Source organism: Hakea prostrata, chromosome 9 (assembly GCF_041222555.1).
Source record: "Hakea prostrata isolate BN-2017 chromosome 9, UWA_Hpros_2, whole genome shotgun sequence".
NCBI lineage: Eukaryota > Viridiplantae > Streptophyta > Magnoliopsida > Proteales > Proteaceae > Hakea > Hakea prostrata.
In genome coordinates this window covers 34250163-34272042 of record NC_142608.1, presented here as the reverse complement: position 1 = coordinate 34272042, position 21880 = coordinate 34250163, and positions in this window count along the sequence as shown.

The following is a 21880-nucleotide window of genomic DNA, read 5'->3' as shown; positions in this document are numbered from 1 at the left end:
AAGGCTAAGTCAGTTGATGAACTTAATCACAAACGGCTCGCTAGAAGCGCAGAGCTAAGGAATGAAGAACTGGGAAAGGTGATCTAGATAGCAGATCGCTGATAGTTTAGGTCTATCAGTATGTATCTGAACCTGAGTCTCAGATAGTATTCTTTTCCATCCCCTCACCTTGTATGGTAGTGAGGTTTATATAGAGTGTACCTTCGAATCTCCTTCGTTGGATGCACTTGAGCCTTCTTCGGTAGTCGTATGATCTTAACAGTTAGATCCGTTGAGCAATAGACTTCTACTAGTTTGGACTAGTAGAGGACTCCTGAGATAACCTTTCGGTTATGTGATGATTATCCCTTCAATAATGATTATCCGCAGCCGTCAATTCGAGTCTGCCATCATTAGGGTGATTACCCTAATCCATAAGTAGGATTAGGGCGCGCTTGCAGCCGAATAAGCTTTCTTCTTCAGCAAGCCATCTTCTGGATCCGGTTCGCTCTGGAGCGAGTCGGTTCTCTCCGTCTCGACTGGGGTCAAGGGTCGGACCAGGTATGAACCCGGTCTGATCATAATCTCTCCGTATCACTTTACAAACCCCTCATTCCAACCCTATCCCACTTTAGGATCATCTTCCTGTTGGAAAAATAAAACCTGGTGTAATCAGGAGCACGAGATAAAAGTATGACAGCTGAAGCTTCTAGGCACGTTACTATGTCGCTGTCCTTAAGACGTAATTCGCCCCTCACGGAAGGTGCTATGAGGTACCAGCGAACCGTCTCCCTAGATACAAAGAAGCCCAAACTCAAGGTTGTTTCTCGAGTTTTGCAAAGCACAGAGAAAACTTCGGATTTTCTTCTCTACTGTTGTTGAGATACTAGAGGGGATTTATAGGGCATTGAGGTGCCTTTACTAAACAGTTCATGACTCTATTCGTATGGGTGCACCCTCTCGTAGGGATACAAATGCCAACGTTCAGATCTGAGCCGTTGGATCGTTCGGCCGCACGATCTAACGGTCCAGATTGAACCATCAAGATGACATTATGGATCTACTTCCATCGCCCTAGATCTGCCGTTGATCAAAATAGACGGTTCAGATCTGATCTCAAGCGTGCTAAGTGGTAAGTGAGTGCGCCAAAAACGCCTAAACTGCCCACGCGCGTGCGCGAGCGCGCTCGGACGGTACACCGACCTCGCTAGTAAACTGCACACGCATTGGCATGTCTTTTGATATTAAATCAAAGTTAATAGGCAGTACCTATTAATTAACTTGGATTCCGACATCTCGGTTTCCAATGTGGAACTATATAACACACTTTCCTAAAATAAACAAAGGAAAGTTTCCGCACTTATAATTCCAATTTTAAATGAAACGTTTATTATTTTATTATATTAAAAATAATACAACACTTCCCTCCCCCTACTCTACCTTCAACTCCAATCTTAACCCTAGCTTCCCCTTTAGAAACCGTAGAAATTGAGAAAATCCTAATTGTATTGATCATTAAGGAAGCAGAAATCAGATTCGGTTTCATCAAAACCCGACCGTAAACCTGCTGGCCAAATGCTTTTCTTCTTCTTCATCAACCTTAACTCCCCCTATATCTCTAGAAACCCTAGTCGTGGGGTTTAGAAGCTTAAATCCCTTAGCTGCAGTGTGTATCTAACCCTGAAACAGCTGCTGTATACCACTGAATTCCCTAGAAGACCTAATTGCTGGGTGTTTAAAGCCCTATTTTACTGCTGGATTCAACTGAAGGATCCTAAAGACAGGCCCTCAATTTGGGGATTACATCATCTCCTCCCAAGGAAGTGATCAAAAGGCAGTTCTTCCATTTTGAGATTTCAGAGTCTAAGAGCCCAGATGGACAAAGTCCAACAGCACTATTGCTATCTGCACTATCGCTATCTTGTTGAGGGAGGGTTGGACCTGAACAGGGGACTTCAGGTTGTGACAATCCAGGAGCAGGGGGAGAAGAAGGATGACTTTTGGGGAGAGAAAAGGCGGAGAGGAGGAACTGAAGGGATGATATATGGACTTGTCTACTTTTTTTTTTTTGGTAAACCATGGGCTTGTCTACTTGCTCTCTTGTATTATGGACTTGCATTTTTTTCTTTCTCCCTTATGATATATGCTGCAAATCAACAGATAGGGGGGGTGGGGGTGGGGGTGGGGGGGGGGGGAAATCTATTTATTGGGATATTTTTGCATGTCGTATTAGTTATAGTATTCACTTGTCATATGGTTTCTGGTCTTTTTCTCTTTTTATTTTAATTGAATTGCTATGGTTAATTTATGATTTATTATACATTCCAGAGAAACATCAGTGGAGGGTTGATGGTTTTCAAGCAAATGGAACGTGCAGGTGTTAAACCAGATTCACAGACTTATAGTCTTTTAATTGGATTCTGTGAAACTGAAGAAGACATTAAAAAGGTACTCTATTGATGACTTTGAGGTTGCCAGAGTATTGATCGTTGTTGTCCGTATAAAAATTTCTGCTTGCATATTGTTGTCCCAAAATATTTTCATGCATTTTGATGCAGGACCTTTGCTCAAGAAGAATATAAAGGGGGGCCTTTGGTCATCATTTTCCCTGAAATGAAAGAAGTTCTGCTTATTTTGACCATTGTGCTACCTGCAGTAAAAGAATGTTTCTTCATGTGGATTTAGTGTAGTCGGGACTTCTGTTTCCTGGTTAGTTAATGTAGTGTGCCTCATCTGTAGTCTATGTCCAAGGAACTCTCTCTCAGGGTAGTCTTTAGGGATTCAAGTTTTCAAGCTTATAGACAGAAACTGTACTTCTACTACTGACTAAGCACGTATAGCCCCCTTACTGCTCCATTAAGGGGTTGTATGCATGGTACAAAATGTATGTCGCTGGGGGGCGACACGACACCCCCCAGCGACACCGACATCGCGAGAAGTCGGTCGATAAATCGCCGACTTCTTTCGCCCGAATTTCATTCGAATTTTTTTTAATTTCTCTCTCTTCTCTCTCTTCTCCAGAGCTTCTTTCTCTCATTTTTCGCACTTTTCACTATATTTTCGTCCGATCTTCGACATCTACGGGTACATCTTGCTTCCTTGTTGCCGGATATCACGTTGTTTCTGTCGATCAGTAGCCGTTTCGCACAGATCTAAGAGTTTTTTCATGAAACAGGTAACCATTCTTATCCAAGTAATTTTTCACAAAATGCATGCTATATGATGTTGGATGATTTTGAAATTAATATATGTTGAATACCATGTGCCGATCTACGATTTCACGGAGTCGAAATTTTTTTCCGCAAAGTATTTTATTTTTTTATTTTTGTGGATAAAAAATGATATTTTGATTATCTTGTATGATTACTTTTTAAGTGATACAGTGGTTGTATGATGATAGAAAAAACATATGTGGAACTCCGTGAGCCGATCTACGGACTCACGGAGTCGAAATATTTTTTGACCCAAAAATAAGTTATTTTATTTTTCAAAAAATATCCTGATATTAATAAAAATATCAATAATTATGAAAAATGCAAAAAATAGGGGGAAATGGGGGGAAATGTTTTGAAAATTATGGAATAATTATATAAGTATCTTTCAACTGTTGGTTGTGTTGCCCATGTGGCTTCATCACCGGTTTTGATATGGGCAGCTATTTTTATAATTATATCATACATGCAATATTCATAATTTCATATATGATTGTTTATATGTGTATAAACAATTATAATGATGTTGTTATTTGTTAATGTTATTTGAATGCAACAGTCATCATGTCTGCTGGTGGGAGTCAGAGGGGAATTGGGTCTTCCCAGGGTGGACGGGGACAGGGACCGGGACAGGGGTCGAGGATGTGGTCGGGGACAACCTGAGAGATCAGCAGTAGGAGGGAGAACTGACCCAGCATGGCAATATTGTACGGCTATTGATGGAGACAAAAATAAAATTGAGTGTAATTTTTGTCACAAAAGAATATACTCAGGTGGCATCAGTAGGTTCAAGGGTCACATCACTGGGAGTTCAAAGGATGTGACTAAATGCACAGAGGCCCATCCAGATGTAATCAAGTTACTCAGGGATTTACAAAAGGGGAAGAAGAAAGATGATCGGAGGAAAGTCAACAGAGCACTAGATGATGCAGTGCGGGGACCGTCATCATATGTGGATGATTCAGATGATGATAGGGATGTTGATCCTGTTGATGTGGACAGAGATCGGGGAGGAGAGGGATATGCGGCGGGCCATGGCAGAGAGCAGACGATTGCACCATCAGGAGCAGGATATGGCCAGAGCTAGAGCTACAGGAGCTGGTCCATCTAGGCCTACAGGGGCTAGACCTTCTGATTCTGGGGGGAGGGGTGGTGTATTTGGCATGTTTGGCAGATCACAGAGTCAGCGGGCCCCTCATACATCAGGTTCAGACCGTTCAGTGCCACTACCACGGCAACCATCTGATTATCCACGCCGTCCAGACCCGACCATGGAGCAGGATCCTGATACATTTAGGAGAAAAGGGGCCAAGCAGCCCAAGATATCTGGTGCATGGAAAGGTATGGCAAAGAAATTAAAGAAAGCAATGTCAAAGTGGATTTATTACAATCACATCCCAGCAAACACAGCACAGGGTCCATACTATACAAATATGATTGATACTATTGCAGCGGCAGGCCCTTGATATAGTGGTCCCAACCCCTACGTAGTTGATAACCACCCTCCTTCAAGAGGAGAAGCAAGAGCGCAAGAGTATATTGATAGTATGAAACCCTTTTGGGATACTTATGGATGCACCATCATGTCCGATGGATGGACCGGCCCGACGAGAAAGTCCATCATCAACTTCATGGTATACTTGTGATTGGAGAACTGTCTTCTTGAAATCGAGTGGATGCTATCGGTCATACGAAAGACCACAGATATATCATGGGTCTCCTGCAGGATGTGATCGACCAGGTTGGTAGGAAAAATGTGGTGCAAATTGTCACTGACAATGGCTCCAACTATAAGAAGGCCGGTGAAGTGTTGATGGCTTCACCCGATTATAACCTTATGTGGACACCTTGTGTTGCACATTCAATTGACCTAATCTTTGAAGGACATCGGAAAAATCAGCATTGTCCACAACACCGTTGAGAGTGCAAGACAAGTAACCAACTTCATCTACAATCATAACGTTGCTTTGGCAATGATGCGGAGATCATGTGGAGGTGAGTTGGTGCGACCTGGTCCGACAAGATTTGCGACAAATTTCGTCTCCTTGAGCAACATGCAAGATAAGAAGTCGGCCTCAGATCCATGTTTGCATCGCAGGAGTGGTTTGATTGGGCTGGATCCAAGTAAGATAACTATCTACTATTTCATCTTATAATTATTATATTTATATTATGAGTTTATGATTATCTTGTATGATATTTATTGTCTATTGACTTAATGAGTTTATGATAATTCAGCACGACCAATCAATGCGCGCGCACAAGATACACAATATCATCCGATGATTTCTGGAGATGTGTTACTGTAGTGTTGCAGACCATAGATCCTATAGTAAAGGTCTTGCGTATGGTGGACTCTTCCTTGAGGGGACCCACTATGCCCCACTTGTATGCATCCCTTGAGCGTATGAAGGATGCTATAAAGGCAGCAAACCCTAGAGGACATCGGGCTTTCTTAGATATTGTCGATGCACGATGGAAAGCTCATCTGATGCATCCTCTTCATAGGGCCGGTAAGTAAATATTCTGGGTTGTTGATTTGTAGTCTTGTAGACTTGTGGGCTTGTAGCATTGTAGGTATTGGTACTTTGGTAGTTGGTACTAATTTTAAGCTTTTTTAATTATGCAGCATATTTTCTAAACCCTAAGTATCAATATAGTCAACATTTAGGGTTGGACACAAACCTATTGGATGCCCTGATACAGGTGATAACGAAGTTGGAGCCAGATGAGATGGTCCAATCATTTTGCCACAATGAGGTGAGACATTGGGAATTTCAAACGATTAGTGAGTTGTATTAATTGTTTAAATAATTTAGATAGCCAATCAATACTAATGATTGTATTATTGCAGATCAAATTGTTTAGAGATGCATTTGGGTCTTTTAGTGGAGCTGGTGTTGTACGGGGCAGAGAAACCATGGATCCAAGTTAGATACTTATATAGTTAGATCCTTAGGGCTTAGATGCATAAATGTTTTGAGTCTTTTGACTTTTGAGTTTCTAACTTAATGTTTTTGTGATAATGCAGCTGAATGGTGGTATCTCTATGGCAATAGTGCATCAAACTTGCGAAGATTGGCAATCAGGATCTTGTCTCAGACTTGCTCTGCCTCTGGATGTGAGAAGAATTGGAGTACATTCAGCATAATCCACTCCCAGAGGAGGAACCGGTTGGGAGGCCAGCGTCTAAATGACCTCGTATTTATTCACTATAATATGAGGTTGAAGCTGCAATATGCCAAGGAGCAGGCTCAGAATGAAAGGCAATACATCAATCTCGATGATATATTTGATGTTGCCGAAGATGACCAAGATCCCCTCACTCAGTGGATGTTGGACAGGGGTGAGCCGGTATTGGACCAACTCTGGAGGGAGGCCCGACCCGGAACTAGCTCAAGCTGCGGGGGTTAATGTGGGTGAGTATATGGCCACTGAAGAGGGTCAGGCACATGCAGAGGCAGCTGCCACTGCTGATGAGGATTGGATGATGGCACCAGGCACGGAGGAGCCGCAGGACGACAATCCCGATGACACACTCTCGCCTAGTCAGACTGGTGGAGATGATGATGGTGGTGGTGGTGGTGGTAGTGGTAGTGGTGGTGGTGGTGGTGGTGGTGGTGGTTGTGGTGGTGGTGGTGGAGGCATTGGAGAGCGTATACATGTTCCACTACCAAAGACACAGCAGCCCCCACCCAGATACACTGGGGAGAGTCATTTTGATCATGCCACTCAGGATTATGATCATGGTGGTGATTATCAGCGTGGTCGTCAATATCCTGATACGAGGCCGAGCCACCATCAGAGGGGAGCTGGCCATGACTATGTTAATCCTTGGGATGCGGCGATTGCGTCAATGGGGTCCATGAGCTTGGATGAGTCTGTAGGCTCCACACCAGGTTATTGGCCTACGGGTAATTATGGTGTCCCTCTCCATCCTTCAGATGGACAGTATGATATGGGAATTAGTAACCCCTCTAGTTCTTCGTATCATGGGAGCTATGGTGTCCCCTCTAGTTCTTCGTATCATGGGAGCTATGGTGTCCCTCTCCCTCTTTCACAATCAGAGTCATTCGTACCAACAAGGGCATCTGATGGCATGCAGTACGTTCCTTGGCCCTATTCTCACTTCCCTCAAATTGGAGTTCTCATGGCAGCGGAAGATGACCGCTATAGAACTGCAGTTAATGATTACTTAGACCATTTTCAATATCGTATGAGATGGGATGAGTATGTGAATTTGTTGGGGGGGGGGCATCACTGGAGACAGTCTGAGTTAGAGGAGTTCGATCCACCTAGGCACAGTACTTGGTACTGCAGAGTTTCAGATTTTATATGGTTGGATGACTTTATGTATTACAGTATTTGTACAATGAATTGTAGACTTTATATGATTTGGTTTTATGAGTTTTTAGGTTTTTAGTTTCGGGGCTTTCGTCCGCGTATAGTAGGACATGGGTCGATTAAGAACATTAGTTTAGGTAATGTTTTAGATCAAAATAACACTACCAATGTGTTTATTGGCCTCAAATTAGGCTGCATATCAAATTTCAGGTCAAAATGACCAAAAAAACCCATCGAAACAGCCTACCAAAAGTCGCCCGACTTTTGGCGAAATTTCGGCCGTGTCGCCGTGTCGCTCCACGGCTTGAAATTTCGAACTATGGTTGTATGGCAATGATTCTGTGGCACAGAATCAGTTTTTTATGCTTCTGTGTCCATTTGAGCAAATTGGGTGCTGAATCTTGTATGGTTTTGCACAATATGGGCATATTTCTCTAGTAAAATGGGCATATAATCTTGTATGGTATGGATAAATTGGGCACATTTTTTTTTAAATAAAACATTTAAAAAAAAAGGCTAAACAAATTTACTTAAATTTCATCCCACAATTGATAACAATAATCATACTACTATTATAAAAGCATGTACTCTACCTTTTTCACAATTCTTTTTCTGTCATTTCCTGTCCTTATCATTGTTCCAAATACTAATAATGTTGTACTATTTACTATTTCTTTACTTATTTTTACGAGGATAATTTAGACATTTTAGTCATAAATTATTATTAATTTATCATTAATTTTAATCCCTCTCTTAATTTCTCTCTCGACCTCTCTCAATGTCTCTCAAAGTCTGTCGCTCTTTATATCCCTCTCCCTCTCGAACTCTCTCTGAATCTCTCTCTAAATCAGCACTCTCTCTAAATCTCTTTGACGACCTCTCTCAATCTCTCTCAAAGTTTGCCGCTCTCTATATCCCTCTCCCTTACAAACTCTCTCTCTGAATCTCTCTCTAAATCAACACTCTCTCTAAATTTCTCTAAATCTTCGCTCGATCTCTCCCAAACCTCTCGATCCCCTCAATCTCTCTCAAAGTCTCTCGGTCTCTCAATCTCTCTGAATCTCTCTCTGAATCTCTCAATTTCTCTCATCTGATTTTTTTCTTTCATCTGATTTTTCCAAATTCTCAGTTTCAATTATTTCAGAATTTACCTCTACAGAGGTTCAGAACAAAGTAATAACTGAAGAGATATTCTGCACCTTCCGCTTAATCGAAGTTAAGAGCTTCTTGAAGTAAACCCTTGCACAATTCAAGTTCTTTTTGTGGTATATTATTGTTAACACATGTTCACTGGAGGTTCAGAACAAAGTAATAACGGAAGAGATATTCTGCACCTTTCACTGAATCGAAGGTAAGAGTTTCTTGAGTAAACCCTAATTCTTCAAAAAGCTTTAGCTTGTTCCTTTTTTTCTTTTTTTTCCTGTTACCCGTAGTCAATTCTAAACTTAATTTCTTAATTCTAGACAATAAATTCTAGACTCTAGAATCGGACTAACTTATAGATCTCCAATGCATAATCGCACCATTGGATTTGAAGACCAAGAAGTCGTGAAGCTCTCCTCCAAATATCGGCTCGATCGGACACCAAATGACCATTCGATGAAGGGCTTGATCAAAACTGGACAGAGACACTCCAAAACGGAATTTTTCTATCTTCTTTATTTGAATTGGATTCTTTTTCCTCTTTTTCTTTCTTTGATCAAATCCTAAATAGGAAATAAAACATAGAAGCATGCAAAGACTCATTCTCTCCATGTTTTTGACTTGAGGAAGCTTCTAGAGTGCACTGTAACTTGGTAAACAAGACTTTCCTTTTTGGAATGGAATAAAATCCAGTTGGGTTCCATTAGGACTCGTTTACAAGAATTTCACAATAATACCCTTGCAGATTTGGTTAATAATTTCCTAAATGTAAAAGTAATAAATCTTAATTATAATTTGTTAGGAAATATATAAAATCACCAAAATTATAGAAATTAAAGGAAATGGTGCAACATATTCATTTTCATATCATATTAGGGTAAGTTGATATGAAATAATTGTAAACACATGGAAATATAGTAAATTAATCGTATAAAATAATATGCATGAAATCAACTTATCAGTTGAACATGGGGTTCCAGGCTTTTTGTTGAAATTGTGCCCCTCAGAATAGAGGTTTAATTTTCACACTTGAGTCCTCGAAAGATTTGAACCAACTATGCATCATCCGTATTGATAATTTAAGGGTTGCTTACGCATTTACAATGTTTTCCCTTCACTATATTAAGACACAAAATATGTCTCTCCTATGTTTCTAAATTGTCAATGAAGCATCATTGTCTGCCAAAACTTTATAGGATTCCTAAAGGGTTTATCATTTTTCTTATTGGAAATCGACAATGGGATCCGTTCTTGCTTCAGTGATGTCCCTTAGCCTCAGCCTTCTGCTGTGCCTTTGCCTTGGCCTGACAGAAAAAGAAAGCATTGCTAAATAATTAGATATCATCTACCATACACAAGTATAACAGTGACTGATAAAATAAGTCTAATTATATGTGTATATCAAAAAACAAGCATCCAAGGATAAAATGGAAGAGATTTTCTTATCTCAGAGGCTCCACTACAATTGGACCACCTTATTGTATGAACGACATGATATGTAAATGAAATGTAATGAACACGGAAATATACATCTTAATAAAAGTGTTTGTTGTGATGTGGTTGTAATGATTCTAAGGCATCGCAACATTACAAGTATAATGTGTTTGAACAAAAGTTAAATTAGCATTGAGAACAAGGAATGTGAACATGAATTGAGACATGAGAACTAGAATGTATCAACCACACAATATTTTATAGTCCATCCTGTATAAATGATGACCAAAGACAACCAGAAATTCAAGTATTGGATAGTCTTCCAATACCCACAAGCACTTGATAATGGCGTCTGCAGTTCCCTGAGACAAGAATTCAAAAAGATGAAGATAAACCCATATAGCACACAAGAGGTAATGAACTCAAAATTTGGAAGAAGCAAAAATGTTCGAGACATAAAATTTGCTTTCCATGATTATGTTCGAGTTTTTTCCTTGGAACTACTAAACCATACTAATCCTTGTGTATTACCACCTCGTGGATAGGACACGACCAATTTTTTTTCACATTTAATCAATAAAGTTTTACCTTTTTTAAAAAATAAATAAATAAAATGTTTAGCTGTATGATTGATGCTTATGAATAGGATTCCTACGAAGTATAAGTTGTTTTGGTATGATTGAACGTTTGGCTGCTTATCAAAACAACTTATGAAATTGTGCCCTTGCTCAACTAGTGCATCGCCTTCCTAGCATCTTTTTTTATAATTTAACATGATGAGTAGTCCTTTCTTTACTCCACGAGCTTCACACACACACACACACACACACACACACACACACACACACAGATATATATATATATATATATATATATATATATATATATATATATATATCACATTAAAATGATAAACGAAGAATAGAATTAGAATTTACCTACTATTGTAGTTAAAGAAGTAATGTACAAAATACAAAATAAAAGAAGTTTAATAGTAATTCATAAAACAGTGTACCTCCTATTGTAGTTAAAGAGGAAAATTAACAACATGAATCCTGATTGGATTGATCCATCATTCCCTAGAAAGTTTCTAGGTGCTCTTCCATTTGAGCTAAGGATTCTCTGACAAAAACACATGGTAGATTGTTAAGAACCCACAAATCGAATGCAAAACTAATATTATTTAATTCATTGAATACAAAGAACAATCATAAACTAGTTACAATGGTACTAGTCACCCCCATAGCACACTGCTTCCCACAGCCTACGGCTGCCCAAAGACTTATAAAAATAATCCCCCCTACTACTCACATCTTAACCCTATTTATAACCCCAAATCAACCCTAATCTCCCCTCTCTCTCTCTCCTAAATGTAGCATAATACTACAATCCCATGGCCCTATCATTACCGGCCCCTCAAAAATCACCTTGTGTTCAAAGTAATGGAAAATTGGAATCATGGTCTTCACGTGCTTGCCACACCACCATGCTAGTTCGACATTTTGCACAACACACCTTGGAATCCAACAGATACAATATCCACATAACGCCAAGCAACCCAAATGAAGAAAAACCTTGGAAACTTCAGCTGAGTTAAAGAGTACACCAGGAATAGCTAGTGGAACTAAATTCAGCTTAACAGCAATGACATTAGGACCCATATAAAGCACAGCTCCTGCTGCCCTGAGTTTCGTGTCAATATATGAGTTAAGGACCTGCAGCAGATTAGCAGCATTGGTTGCCATACAGTCATTTGCAGCCCTTTCCCCTACAAGATTGAGAACGACGCATTTAATTTCTGCAAATGTACATAGGAAGCAACCAAAAGTAGGCCATTCTACATAGTCCCTTGCGCACTGGTCCTGCAAGTTGGCGGGGGGAAATGCGTTGCTTGATGCCGAAGTTGCAAAAGGATCCATTACAGATGGAATGCGACACATAGTAATTGCTTTCAGGTGCTCGAATAGAAGCCTCTCTGTTAGCATGTGCAATGAAGTGTGCTCGTGTGCACCCAAAACACCCTCAACTTCCAACTTTTCTCCTGCTGTAGAAGGCTTGCAGTTTGTCTCCAACACACATGTCCAACCGAAAATGGAGTCCTTGGCGAAATAGAAGGCCCCAAAACACTACTCAGGGTCGCCGTCGACCCTAGAAGGCAGCCTCGTTGCCGCATGAGCTACCGCAACCTTCCTCTTGACTGCGAGCAACTGTTGTTGGTGTTGGTTAGCTGAATCAATTGCAGGGTTGAAAGAAGAAGAAGGTTGAACAGGGTATTTCCTAAAATACCGATGTTTATGATGTTTTGCAAATGGGCCATTTGGTTTTTGGACCCTTAGTTGCTTGGGCACTAAAGCAACTACTGGGCTAGGCTAGAAAATATAACCCATAGAAGGCCCATAACTTAATTTCTGATTAATTAACTTATAAGTCAACCAAGTGGGTCGTGGGTATTTTGAAGTTACTGGGCTTCTCATAACCCACTTCACTGCTTTTATAAACTGACCCACACGAAATTTCCAGACCAAGGTTAGTGGTCCAACTACTACTCAATTCACCCCTTTCTTCTTCCTCTCTTCTCCTGCGATCCCAACCCCAATTTCCTTATTTGCAGCTGTCGATTGTAATATCTCCTTCCTCTTCAGAGCTATAGACAATCGCAGAAAATAATCAAAAGATTTCGCCATTAAATCTAACCGGATAACCAAATCTTGGAGATATTCCTCAATGGGAAAGAACTCATTTGGTAATTGTACCCACATCACACCTAATTTTTGCCGGAATTCACGTTATTTCATCTCCCATGGTGTTGACAAGTCCCCTTCCATAGCTACCGCCATCACCCATGGTGGTTTCGCCAAAGTTCTTGCTTCCCAATCCACCTTTCTTTCAATCTGGAAAAGCCTCTGCACGCCATCCTATGTTTCTTCTCTTTTTCCTCTTTAGTGGAGAACTCAGATAATACTTCAATGACACTGTTTCAATTATCGAGGCTAGCCTAAACAACTCTGGAATTAATCACGGCTTCATCAGCAATTTCCGTCTTCGTGGATCCACTTCCTCTTCCCTGCGATTGCATGATCATTGTTTCAATATTGTGCGAACTCAAATTTTGTTTTGAGTCTTGGCCATAACAGAAGTCTATTTTCATGGCTTCTTGGAAACTCACCCAAGTAAATTCAAACCATTATCTATCGTACACCCAATCCAGTGCATCTCCTTCCAAATGTTGGAGAACCTCACTCAACCTTCTCTCCTTCTCAATTTAGTGTTCCCAATAGAATAACAATACTTTATAAAGCCATTCTTTCACATTGCCTTCACCAGAAAACATGGACAATCTAGTGTCCGTCTATTCCCGCAGATCGTCACTGCTCTAATACCAATTTTTTAAGAACCCACAAATCAAATGCAAAACTAATATTATTTAATTGATAGAATAACGAAAAACAATGATAAACTGGTTACAATGGTGTCAGTCACCCCCACAACACACTTCTTCCCACAGCCTACAGCTACCCAAACGCTCATAAAAATAATCCCCCCAACTACTCACATCTTACTCCTATTTATAACCCCTAATCAACCCTAATCTCCCCTCTCTCCTTCACTATAGCATAATACTACAATCCCAGGGCCCTATCATAGATCAATCCATAAAAGTCCAAAGTACCCATTAATATGTCAAAACCTGAAAGCAAATGAAGCCAAATTATGAAAGTACAACATCAATAACTCCTGCTTGGAGGCTTGGAGGCAAATCGGTTCAAGAAGAACAAAACAAGTATAAATATTTCTATAGTCAACTGACTCACCTCAACCTCCAGCCGTCAAAGGAGTTCACAAGAACCCAATCTGCTTTATCTATATTGGAGAATTGATTCAAAACTAGCTCCATGTAAGCTGAATAAGATCCTACTACATAAACAAAAGATCGCAGTTCTTTCGGTTCAAGTGGTGGTAGCCCAGAACTGAAACGGTACAACTCCCTTCTTCACATTGTACTATATGTTGTCAACAGCGCAACACTGAGTGAAGAATAATTGATGTAACCCAACCAAACTCTTTGGCTACATCTAAAGCCCATGGCAAGAAAGGATCATAAACAAGGAAAGTGAAAGAATAACCTGAGTAAATCTATTTCTTTATGAGCTCAGTTAAGGTTTCTGAACCCCTTTCTCTTACACAAGAGAGAGGTTTGCATGCTTTCAGCTTCTTTGAAACCACCATCATCAAAGCCATCTGAGATGGTTTCACTACCAACTGAACTGGTTTAGGATTCCATGGATTTGGAGATGAAAATGGTTACTGCAAGTGTGGCTTTTGGGCCTTTTGAGACAAAACGTTTGGAGAATTGGAGGGTTGGGTTTATGCGGCCTTGGCTTGGGTATGGAAGCACTAACATAGCCTGTGTGAGCTTGTTGTTGATTCTCCATTGCCTCTCCTCCCTCTCTCACTAACTACTCTTCTTCTTTCTCTGCTGATCTATATATAGAGAGCTCAAGGTACTAGACGATCAATATCGATGTGGGTACAGCTAGAACTGAAAATTATTCATCCAAAAACATTCATAAGTACCGAACAAATTACAAACAGAGAGAAACAAACAGTGACAATATTTATTTGATAACCCTTCCTTTGATCCCTGATGTGAGATATTATTTCTTTGCTCTCTGATTCAACCTCCAAGTAATCCACAGTGTTATGGTTTTGAGAAGCCCAATTCACATAGGAGTGCCTCTCCAGCTTAAATGCTTTCAAGGCAAATCGTTTCAGATTTGAAGTGATAAAATTGTTGAAAAATTGTAGAAAAAAAATCTTCCGAAAGACACATAGCATGTTACAATAATTTTCTTCTTCCACTAAAAGAAAAACAAATTGCGACCACAGAACACTGTAATTACAGTAACTCAACAAAAACAGAGTATACACTTGATCTACTAATGCCAAGAGTTACAAGACGTCTTGAAATTGACATTATGATTTATATTTTCTTCTTCCTCTAATATATAAACAGATTGCAAACGAAAGGAAGCAAAACTCCAGATACAAGAGAAAGCCATATAAATGACTGTTCTTCTCACAAATTTAAGAAGTCATGTCATCTTGGAAGAAGACAAACCAAAAGTGAAGATCCCACCAAACCAAGAGTAAACACGAGAGAGAAACAAAAGTTCATCGCATTTGGAGGTAATATAGTAAAAAGAAGATTCAAAATCCTACCTTTGATGGAGTTTTCTACAATCCATTGGGAGTGGGAGAGATGATGGAGTCACGGTATCGACTGCTGAACTCGCTGGTTGGAGGACGACGAAGACGACAACGACTATGAGGAAAAAGCTAGGGCTTGCAGCTTGAAGGTAGGGTGCAGAGAGATACACGAGAGTGAGGAGTTCGTTTGTTTCAAGGCTTTTGATGTTTTTAAGGTGAAAATACACCGATGCCCTCCATCAACGCCTTGCCCATGTTTAAACCCATGTGTGCCTTGCATTTTTGGAAGAAAGTAATGCATGCTCCATGCTTTCAGTTTTTCCTACATATATCCAAGCATGTGCTGATCAAGAACATCACTTTGGATTAGGTTTTAGGCAAAAATAACGCTCTCAGTGTGTTTATTGGCCTCAAATTAAGTTGGACATTGAAAAACAAGCCTAAATAACCGAAAAAACCCATTGCAATTAATGGTCAAAATTTTGATATTTTGGTCATCTTGGTACCAAAGGTCCGAAACTAGTGAAATTTTGCACCTTGCGAAAGACACACCATTATTTTTTTAAGGACCAAAATACCCTTTACTCTGAAGCCATCTAGATTGCACAATGCAAGCCGAATAAAATCCGATGTTGTATATTAAAAAACTGGGGTGTACTTGTAATTTTAAGTTTCTTATTTTGTATTCAAGGGTTTTCAGTATTTTTAATTCACATTACCATACTATGGTTAAACTTAAGTCGAACTTTATGACTAACCAAAACCTAAGTAATTAATCAAACCTCATAGGAACTGCTCAATTTTGGCTGAAATTTGAAGAACCAACTGGATTAAGGTCTTCAAGTGGTGTGGTACCATCTTACTCGCCGGCGAATCGAGAATCTATAAAGTCATGTTTCAGAAAACCCATCGCTCTCTTGAGTCCTTTGGCAAACTTGCTTGTGTCGTCTTCATTCAGCTTCTCAATTGTGGAAGCCGTTGCTATGATGAAGCGTTATGTAGAGAAGCTATTCAAATTTCTGGATATGTATGAAGCATTGCGGACATCACGCCTGAATTAGATCATTTGTTCTCTGAATAATCCACTGAGGATCACAAAAATGAGATATCCTTTGCTCTTTGTAGGTTACGTATGTCAGCCGTCTGCATTTTCTGCAACCTTGCGAACAAAATCAAGAATGACACCAAAAAACTCCAGTCCTAGGTGGTGCTATTCATCCCTTGACATGCAACACTATGAATTACGTGAAATACATATGTGAATACCATTAAACATTGGAGCATATCTTTCAAAAACACTAGAAGACCAATCAATCCAATGTTGCCGAATCAGATAAGGAAGGTAGCCCTCAAGCCAATGCAAACCAGGAAGAGAAGCGTTCGCCGTTCGTGGTACAATTGGTGATGGTGGGGAATATGTTAGGATCAAATGTAGAAGCAAAATCAAAGATCTACAAGGATGATTTGTTAAACCACATTTTTTTGATGAACAATGGTAGGTATATAATGCAAAAGACCTAGGGTTCCAAGGAAATCTACGAATTGATTGAGTATCCATGATGTCAAAAGAGGTCATCCGATGTCAGGAAATACCTTAAGAATTTTCAGTGGGAGACATGGAATTGATAAAGTGTTGGGTTCAGGTAGGAATTGATAAAGTGTTGGATTCAGGTAGGCAATCGAATAAGTACATACAGTGTTGCTCGGAGGATACTGAGTCGTCCATGGATTAGCTATTTGAAGATACTTTCAGGTTTTGGTTCGGTATAAAGTTTGATTGAGTATAAAGAAAGGGTATGATATTGCAAATTTGAAATGTTGAAAGCCTTTGAATATAAATTTTTAAAAACTAAGAATTACAAGTACACCCCACCTTTTTAATAGTTACCATCGGATTTAGTTGGGCTTACATGGCGCAATCTTGATGGCTCCAAAGCATAAGGGTGTTTTTGGTCATAAACATAATGGTGTTGAATGGTTTGAGAAATCTTGACATATGTCTGAGTGGCATAGGCAGCCTTTATTTATAAAAAAAGATGTAACAGATTTAAAAACGGATATTCCCAATGTGGGACTATTACAATTTACAACAATATTCTAGTGACGGACAATTCTACCCTTCTTAATATTAACTGTATTACAACACTCCCCCTCAAGTTAGTGTATAAATATTTATCATGCTCAACTTGCTAGTAATATTACCAAAGGCTTTAGTACTCAAACTCTATGTGAGCACATCAGCCTTTTAGTTGTCAAATGACACAAAAGAGATATGGATCGGTCCACACTTATCTTCTCTTTGATGAAGTGTCTATCAATCTCCACATGTTTGGTTCTGTTATGTTGTATGGATTATGAGCTATAGTAATTGTTGATTGGCTGTCGAAATGCAACTATATGGGTGTCCTAAAATTGTGGTCTAGGTCTTGAAATAGTCCTTTTAACCATGGTTATCAAAGCGTCCGCCTAGGCGGCAAGCAGTTTTTGAACCGCTTAAATTCTAACCACTTAACTGACGGGCTGATTTCTTGCCGCTTTTTTGCTTAGGCACTACCGTTTTGCCACTTTTTGCGCCATATTGCCGCCTAGATGCTAAAGCAGCTGCTTTTTTTTACATTTTTTAATTTGTGCATATTATTTTTTTAAAATCATATTTATTCTACAATGCCATACATAAATTTAAATATGTGAGCCACTTCGGAATCGAGGCCCAATTTGCAAATGAACTCCAAGGCCCAAAGTGCCTGTCGGCAACAAAATGTGAAGCGTGAGCCATATTCAATGATTACTGATATAGTACATACTATTTTTTTTTTCATTTTCATTTTTCACATTGATTACTGATAGAGTACATACTACATAATAATTATTGTTATGAATCTTATGATGCTTGATGAGATGAAATTATGTTTTTATTCTTTTTTTGGATAGTTTTTCATAATTGTGATTCTTGAATTTTTTTTATTTTTATTTTTATGAAAGTGATTGTTGAATGTTTGTTTAGTACTTTAGTTTATTATAAAAAGTAGTTATATTAAAAAATTGACTAAACCGCTTTTATTGCTTTATTGCCGCCTAAGCGGCGCTTAGTCGCCTAATCGCCAAGACGGAGCCTCAATCGCTTTGGTCGCTTTGCCGCTTTAATAATCATGCTTTTAACCATAACACCACACAATTTCCTTGTGTCATTGCTTTAAAATCAGCTTCAGTATTGGATCTAGCAACCATTGCTTGTGTTTTACTCATCTAAGTTACTAGGTTTCTTCCCTCAGAAGCACAATACCTAGAGGTAGATCTTCTATCATCAGTACATCCTACCCAATCTGTATCTGTATATGCCTCAATCTTTAGGTGTCCATGAGGGGAAATCAAAATTCCTTTTCCTAGAGTAGCTTTCAAGTACCTTAAGATTCGGTAAACAACATCTAGGTGTGAAGAATAGGGATCGTGCATATACTGGCCCACCAGACTAACAACAAATGTGATATTTGGTCGAGTGGGCAACAAGTAAATCAGCTTCTTGACTAATTTTTGATAGCTGGTCTTATCAATTGGCTCTCCTCCTTTTGCCTTTAAGTGCAAATTGGGCTTAATGTGAGTTTTAGTTACTTTGCACCCTAACATCCCAGTTTTAGTCAACAAATCCAGAGTATACTTTCTCTAAGAGAGAGAAATACCACTGGCTGAATATGCCAATTCATGACCTAGGAGGCACCTGAGTATCCATATCCTTGATTTTAAATTCTATCCCCAAAAACTTCTTCTAGGCTGAAATTTCTTCTTCACTACTTCCTGTGATAACTATATCATCTACATACACTAGTAGTATAGTTGCAGAGGGATCCTTCTTATTAAGGGTAATTTTCATCTAGACCCCTTGAGTTTTGATCCATGTCATTTTTAGTCCAAATAAATTGACACTTTGCATCTGCCCTCCCCGAGGTATCCAATAACATCAATTAAGGACAAGTTGTAATTTTTATGACTAAAATACCCTTATATTTATTCTACCATATGATTTACATCATGTCTTCACAATTAAATCTAATGGTGGAAATCAAAAGAATTGGGGCATTTGCATCGATATATCAACTTCTGTTCTGATAAAGCCAGATTTCCATAAGTTCGTCTTCATCATTAATTCGTACTGTGCAAATTCTTCCTCCTCAACGGTCACGATCTTCAAGTCATCTCTTCTTCTTTCTTCCTCCTCTTCTCCTCTATCTCTTATTTTTCTTCCGTTTATATCTGTGTTTTGGTCTGATTTTCTAATAAAACATTTTCCTTCTTGAGAAAGTTGATACACGAAAACAGTCGTTCAAACTTCAAAGGCTTTGACGTTACTGTTTCGTTCTACTTTTTCTAACCTTAAAAAGCTTTATTTATATACAAGTCTCCACGCTCTGATGATCCATTCTTCCATCATTCACAAGCAGACCCAAAAGCTTAAAATACTCTTTAATGGGAAGCTTAAAATACTCTGTAATGGCTCTTTCAAGCTTTCCTCCCCAAACTACCCTTCTTGTGCAACTAAACTCTGATACTCAGAAGGGATTGCCATCAACCCTTTTACCTCTCCGACATCGTTTCTTGCGTACACCAATTAAACCCAACCTACGCTCTCAGTTGCTCCGATCTCTGCCTTTGTTTCAGACACACCTGCAACTGCCGCCTCTCCTCTAGCACCGACGCTTGCTCTTCCGATTTCCAAAATCCAAGTAGTTATGGTCTTCCACTCGTCGGTCCCCTAAAGGATTGATTGGATTATAAATGGAAGAAAAATAATAAGAGACAGAGGAGAAGAGGAGGAAGAAGAAGAAGAGACGATAGACTTTTTTTTTGGCCAAAACAAAATAAATACAAGACAGCCTTATTCGTACGACGAGAAGACCTGAAGATTGTGACCATTGAAGAGATAATGTAAATTATAATAGATATAAAGGGTATTTTGGTCATAAAAATTATAATTTGTCCTTAATTGATCTTATTAGATACCTCAGGGGAGGTAGATGCAAAGTGTCAAATTATTTGGACTAAAAATAACATGGACCAAACCTCAGGGGGTCCAGATGAAAATTACCCTCTTATTAATGAATAAACTATGGTCAACATTGCTATGTTTATAGCTAGTAGACACCATAGCTTTATAGTACCTCCCAAACCAGGCCCTTGGTGATTGCTTCGATGCATACAATTCTCTCTTCAACCTCCCACTTCATGTGTTCATTCCTTGCTAAAGCTTAAGCCCCTTCCATTTCTACCTGTGCTATACTCTCATTTTGATTATTGTATATGCATTTCAAAGATTTTCTTCTTAGCAACTTGTTTTCTTGTCCTAAACTGATTAGGTAAAGTATGCTAAGTCTAATCCTATGCTAGCACTTGATTATAATCTATTGCATATCACTTTCCCCTAGCTGATTCCCTAGTTTCCCTTGCAATTGCATGATTTCATTTGAGAACTATGATTCTAGAATATAGAACCTAGGGTTTCAATTTGGGGATTCCTATTTAGACCATTGGATTATGCTAATTACTTGCTAGATAGTGTTCTTATACTGCTACTAACAATCCCTCCAAATTTCTGAGTGATCCAAGCTCCGGAAGATAGGTTTCGGACCAAAATTCACTATTCAACCACGCACTGTTTACTTAGTCAACCAAGTCAGTCAACCAATTGATTGCTGAATTTTGTAATTTCCCGATTTGATCATTCGACCACCGATTTTCACGATTTCTTCTCTAATAATTCGTCTATTTTTGTCTAGGGTCTAAATACTATCTTTGGATCATTCTCTTGTGATCATTGGATCATCTTCATCTCGACTCAAGGTAATGATGGTTATCACCATAAATGCATAGACTATGTGATTCTTACATTGATTTTGACAATTTAGTAGGCTTAGCTTCTTTGTTGTATTTGAACATCATATGACTATTGTACATACTTTAGGACAGTAGTACCATGTTTATATACTCTTGCTTATCATGACTATTCATTCTTGTCAATTACATATACGATTGATCATGTGATGTTATGACTTATCTTTTAATATGATAAAGTATCACTTATGTATGATATGATGAAATTGAGAATGTGATTGGATAAGTATGATTTGGGATTGGGGAATGTCCTTTCGACATTTCTGTCCTTGGACATCGGAGGTAATTGTAAAACCCAGCCCTAACCTTGACCCGGAAACCTTGTTATTTGTAGGTCCGATGACCCGAAGTAAAGTAAGAAGTCAGCTTTGGGCCATCCCAGTGGAGGACTTGGTGTCTGGCTTTGAATCCATGAGAGTTGATGATGAAGTTCTATTTATGGAAACTGAATCTTGATGAAGATCAGATTAGTTGATGGACTTGGAGTGCTCTCTATCTTGGTTTGAAGGCATTTCTACCTATTAGGTAAGTCACTTGACATGTGTGCAAAACCCCTTTAGGATTGGATTTGATCTGGGTCTTCAATTCCTTGTTTTGGAATTGCTCGACCAATGAGTGCTGTCTTTGGCAATTAGGTTTTTCTTGCTCTATTTAAGTCCAATCTCGAGTCTACTTCG